The sequence below is a fragment of the Myxocyprinus asiaticus genome, chromosome 36, assembly GCF_019703515.2.
Source record: "Myxocyprinus asiaticus isolate MX2 ecotype Aquarium Trade chromosome 36, UBuf_Myxa_2, whole genome shotgun sequence".
Classification (NCBI taxonomy): domain Eukaryota; kingdom Metazoa; phylum Chordata; class Actinopteri; order Cypriniformes; family Catostomidae; genus Myxocyprinus; species Myxocyprinus asiaticus.
The window spans coordinates 26,157,477-26,163,666 of NC_059379.1; the positions used below are offsets into that span (position 1 = coordinate 26,157,477).

At 35.8% G+C, this 6,190-nt stretch overlaps 1 pseudogene; it reads right to left on the reverse strand.

The window, feature by feature from the left end:
• The window catches only part of LOC127427203 (dynein axonemal heavy chain 9-like), a 272,019-nt pseudogene extending 266,203 nt beyond the window's left edge, over nt 1-5,816 (reverse strand).
• Nucleotides 5,817-6,190: the final 374 nt, after the last annotated feature.

Sequence of the window (6,190 nt, forward strand, 5' to 3'; positions counted from 1 at the left end):
ACTGCAAGAGAAGTAAAATAGTGAGTTTACAATTTTTAAGAGGCTATACTTAATGTTATAAGTATTTAAAGCATACACTTACCTTTAGCTGTTTGTAAACGTCCTCTGGGAGTTCCTGCTCATAACTCTTAAGCAGATCAGTGGTGTGCTGCAGAGGTTCAAACATCTCATCTTTGCTGCTCTGCCATTCTTTTACTGCCATCAGGTGACCTGTGATCTCCACCAGACCACTGTAGTCACCCTCCTCTACTTTTTTACCAAGACCACTCTCATTAACTCTGACAAACTCCTCCAGGTCAGACAGACTACAACACAGAGTATTTACAGATTACACAAGATGTCAAAAAAAAAAAGTATCAGATAGAGGTACAGAATCAATAACATTCAAATCATTCAGATAATAATGTTTTAATGTTTTTTTTTTTTTGTTTTTTTTTGTTTTTTTTTTTTTTTTTGGCAGAACACAAAAGGAACTGTTTTAATCAATACCCCAGTCCATCTTTTCAATAAAATGTCTGTTGATAGAGACTCACTTCAAATTTTAAAAAGGACCCAAAATGTAGTTAATGCAACTTGTGCATCATTTTTGTGCATCATATTTTTAACACTAAACAACACAAGTTCTGATGTGAACACGTCTCTCACCAAAACCTACTGTATGCCTTCAGTCCTTTTTTATGCTTTAAAATGAGTCACTATCAACCAGGCTCGTAGATAGCCCAGGGCTTCGTTTTTCTCTAGCCCCGAACTCTTTCTCCCTCATTCCTGTACCGTGCATCTATATTTTCCCTATGGTTGCAAGAAGCAGTAGCATCGCCCCTCCCCCGCTTTAACATGAGCAGAAAGTTGCAAGCACTCAGACTCAGTGGCTGTGTTCACAATAGCATACAACCATACTACTCTTACTGTTTCTGCAATATATAGAGAGCAGTATGCTAGTATGCTGTTCCAAACAGTGAAATAGACACTGCCATGCACATCCATTACTCTCGTGTATTTGAATGAGAGATGGAAAGAGGAGTATATTGGAGAAATAAGGCGATCAGAAATGGATATACAACAGTTTGTGTTAAAACACACAATTCGTCAGATGAGAAAAAGGATGAAGAAGCAGTAAAAACCTCCTCATGTTTAAGGGTACTTATACATCTCAGTAGAACCCATTTATGTAACTTACAACTCATTGATATGTATAATTTGCATAAAAAATGAGTGTACACAGACCATGTATTTGGTTGCCATTACATACATTGCAGCTGGGACTTCCTGTGTTTTTGCTAAGTCATACAGGAAGATCCCAGCTGCAATGTACATAATGGCCTCCAAATACTAGGTTTATGAACATTCATTTAAATGTATTTAATGAATATTTGTAATTAATATTATTGATTGAACCACCTGTTTAGCACTCAGGGCATACAAATAAACATATATACATGAGTTTTAAGTCATAACAATGTATAATTTAATAAATGAGTGTCCACAGACCATGTATTTGGCGGCCAATACATACAATGCAGATGGGGCTTCCTTTGGTTTTGCTAAGTCATACAGGAAGATCCCAGCTGCAATGTATATAATGGCTGACAAATACTAGGTTTATGGACATTCCATTTAAATGTATTTAATGAATATTTGTAATATTTTTTATTGATTAAACCACCTGTTTAGTACTCAGGGCATACAAATAAACATATATACATGACTTTAAGTCATAATAATGTCCAGTTTGCATAAAAATGAGTGTCCACAGACACATGTGGTGCAAACACCTAGGGGCTTCGAATGCTTATTCATTGAGCCCTCATGAACAACATATTGAAATTATATTTCGATTGGAAATCGAAAATATTCTAGAAAAATAACTGTCACTTTTCACACAAAAGTCAGACAATTTAGCACTTAACCAACTCATTCAGACTTCAAACTTTGCACACTGTCTAGGGGACCCCTGAGAAGATATAGATTTGAAATTGGAGTCATTTGGAGGTTTCGGAGTGGTGTCCATAAACAGAGTATAGAAATTAATGGAATGCATTGTAGGTGCACGAAGGCGTGGCACCGTGTCAATAGATCCGACAGACCCCAAATTTCACACAGTGATACGTACAGTGCCACTCAACAACATACTAAGGGGACTAAGGCCTAGGATGCATAAAAGTATTTTTCATTATTTTCAATAGATCTCCCTGCCTTCCATAGGAATCGATGAGACAGCCTGCCATGTAGGCCCATGTGCAGCAGTACATTCATCAAAGGCTTTAATACTTAGCAAGCAACCAGGGCCTCAAAATTCTAAGACGGTCAAGAATCTAGAATTTCAAGGTCCTGCAACCTTTGACCCCTTTTTTCTAGACATCCCACTTGCCATGTAAACCAATGTAATTTTCATTCTTGGTTTTTGGACGCCGTCCCTAAAGGGGCAAATTTTTTGTTAAAAGAGGTCAAAGGGTCACGTAACTCTGGACACTGTCTGAGGACACCCACACCCACATTTTTATATTTCTGAGCACTATCCACCAAACTAGTATAAAAATGTATGGAATACATTGCAGGTGGAATTTTTCTAGAAAGGTCCCACAGGCCCCAAATTTCACACAGTGGTAGCCTGAGATCCCCCAAACAACATATTAAGAGGACAAGGCTCTAGAAAAAAGAAAAATATTTTTGCCCATTTATGCAAGAATCTCTCACAAAGCCCTCTTCCACTTATGCCCAGACAGAGCCTTTTGAATGATCAGAGTCATCTAGGGTAGGGATTAAAAATTCAGTCTGGAAGCTTCTAGAGCCCCCAAATTCGGGGGCTCGATCGGGGGCCCCCAGGACTATGAGGATCTAGAATTTCAAGGTCCTGCAACCTTTTGACCCCTCACGCTATTCTCCGCGGCATCCACACACAACTCACCACGCACCCCACTGAGAGCGAGAACCACATTATAGCAACCATGAGGAGGTTAACCCAATGTGACTGCACTCATCCTAGCAACCGGGTCAATTGGTTGCCTAGGAAACCTGACTGGAGTCACTCAGCACGCTCTGGATCCGAACTTGCAACTCCAGGTGTGGTAGTCATTGTCTTTACTTGCTGAGCTACCCAGGCCCCCGTCAAATTGATTCTTTAAGAATATGTTAGCATTTGAACTAAAGAAGATGCATATTTAATTTTAACTTTGTTGTTCAAACAGCTGCAAAGTTATGACAGTTTTTTAGTTGTAGTGGCCCCTAGTTGCGGAATTGTATGAAACTTTGCTGACATCTTCTATATGTCCTGTTAGCTATGTGCACTGAGTTTGGATACATTTGGAGTTTGCGATGAGTAGATAATGATCAATTACTCAAATCGCATTAAACTGAAAGAATTTTATCGTTAATATCTTCGGAACGATTTAACTTATCAAAATTCTTTGATAAAGTTTTGTTAGGAGGGTCTGTAGATGATGTATACCAAATTGCATGCTGATCAGACTAACGGTCTAGGAGGAGTTAGAAAAAGTAGGTTTTTCAAACAAATTCTAAATGCCGGAAAAGAAATATGGACAGAAATGAAATTGGAATACATGAAATTATATTTGTAGGGCTTGACTCAAGGAATCAGAGGAAAAAAGAATTTCGATTGTAGCCCTTACCTTTGTAGAGATATGAGCCAAAATGTAAAAGTGTTTATTATAGAGCCACCTAGGGTCAAATGGGTGTGCCTTTGTGCGCTTGAGTAGTGATGGGGATTTGGGATCATCCTGCCAAGGATGGTGTCTCCACGACTTACAGTTTCTGATGCCCAGACACATTTAGGGCAGAAACAAAAGAAGAAAAAAAAGAAAATCAGTACATTTACAGTAGGGTTCCAGCAGCTTTGTTGCTTGGCCCCCTAATAATAATAATAATAATAATAATAATAATAATAATAATAATTTGATCATGAAGTCAAAGTTTTATATGTGGGGAAAATAGGCCAAGTGGTCGTAGACATGTACTGTAAAAGAACCATCTATGAATCGCAGTAACCATCAAATTCCATTGGATGGCACTAAAAGAGAAAACAGTGGGTTGTTTCTTTGAAGACTATCTGTACTAATGAAGACTGTTTTTTTTATTTTTATTTCTTTTATTATTATTATTTTTTATGAATTTTATTAAATGTTATTATACCACTATGTAGGCTTTTACTTCATTAAGCACTGAGGAATGTTCAAATCAAGTTGGTTTATTGACATTTTTCCATTGCTTGATAGGGGGGCACAGTATGAAAATGTTTAGCATATTAACAGGTCTTTACAATACTGTCAATACAAATTTGCAAACTATACTGTAAAAGGCATGTCAAAACCTCAGGTTTGTTATATGTTTTTCACTGTTTGTATGATGTTTTTTTTTTTTTTGTTTTTCGTCTTTTTTTTTTCTTCTTTCTTTTATATGTAATACCAAAAGCAATACAGCTATCATCAAAATTGTCACCAGGAAACTTAGCTAGTCTTGAACATCCGTCTCTGAGGCCAGATGTAGTCCTTAAACCATGAGCAAGGTCCAAACATCTGCTACTGTTACATTCGTAGATTGTAGTGCCATATTTTCGATAGTTACGTCATTTTTATTTGTATACCACATTTCATAAAACACATTTAAAGCAGCTTAACAGAAAATTATACTGTAATGTCTTAAGGTCCTCGTTGAGCATTGTCATTTAAAAACATCATTGAAAATCATGCTTTAAAAATTATTTGTCTTTATGCCCCCAGTGAGCAAGCCAAAGGCGACTGTGGCAAGGAATTCACAAAATGTTAGTTAGTTAGTTGGATGTTAGTTAAATGTTAGTTAGTGGAGGAAAAGAACAAAAAAACATGACGTGAGAGAAACCAGGCTCAGCTGCGGGAGGCAGTTCCCCTCTGGCTATACAGCATGAATATAATGTCAATATTCAGTTGTTCATATATTAATTAAATAAACAAAATAGATTTTTGGTGGGAAATGTTTAAAACTAAAGAATATTGATTGAACTGTAAGGTTAATGATTAAGTGTCTTTGAATTCCATCCTGAATTGACTGCGGAAGTGCAGATAAATGCAATGTCCTTCGTTATTTGACTGATAAAGCTGAAAAGGAAGCAATAACACATTATCATCCCCATTATTATAATAATAAAAGTAAATTAATCTGAGTTTGCTTATATATCAAATAATCTGCAAAATCAAATGTAGACAATATCATGTATGCATATATATATATATATATATATATATATATATATATATATATATATATATATATATATATATACTGTATATGTAATTTATATATATTCCTATGCTCCATTATTCACTATAATTTTCTGTAGTCAATGTACTAAGTGTATCTCATTGTCAATAAATGCATTTGTGAAGTCATTATCTGTGAATCCTGTGTTATCCTGTGGCACATATGCAATACACAAAGGACCCTTCTCCTAACCTAGACAGCTCACTATCTCAACAAACATTAAAATAGTTGAACTTCTTCAGCTTCCAATAACCTAAACTAAATATGTTCATATTATTACTGTTTATTTTCTGAGTCTGTCACCTCCTCGGTTGCATGTTACCCAGTACATTAAGCTTTCTATATTTGACATAATAAGGATCAAACACATATATACATTAGGATCCATATCTATTAACTTTAATTCGAACCACATTTCTTTAGGACATCTACTGTAATTGTTCTGACTAGCGGTTTTGTTTCAGAAACGTATACTGTAGATATTTAGAGCAAGATCAAAGGCTAAGAAGATACTCATTCATCAGCTCGATAAGATGCTGAATTTGGAACAGATGGTTAAGAGGCATTAAGCATTATCTGTTGAAAAGCACAGATCTAAAGAGACATCCATTCATGCAGAGATCTCTAAAGAGACACATCCATTTCCTGTTTTAAACCAGTGGAGGGGGCTACTGCAACACTTCTGAGATGCAGTCTTGGGTAAATCTGCCTCATCTTCTTTCACATGTATTCTCAAGAATAAGAGTGTGAATTTGGGTTATAAAAGCCCTCAATCTTTACACTCTCAGAAAAAAGATACTGTTTAGGTACTGAATACCTTTTAAAATAATTTCCAAAATAGCTACCTTCATATTTTGATGCACTCATCTTTTTTTTTTAATGAGAAATCTTTGCTGATTTTGATATAGTTAACAATAATGTTTATCTTGTTACTGGTATT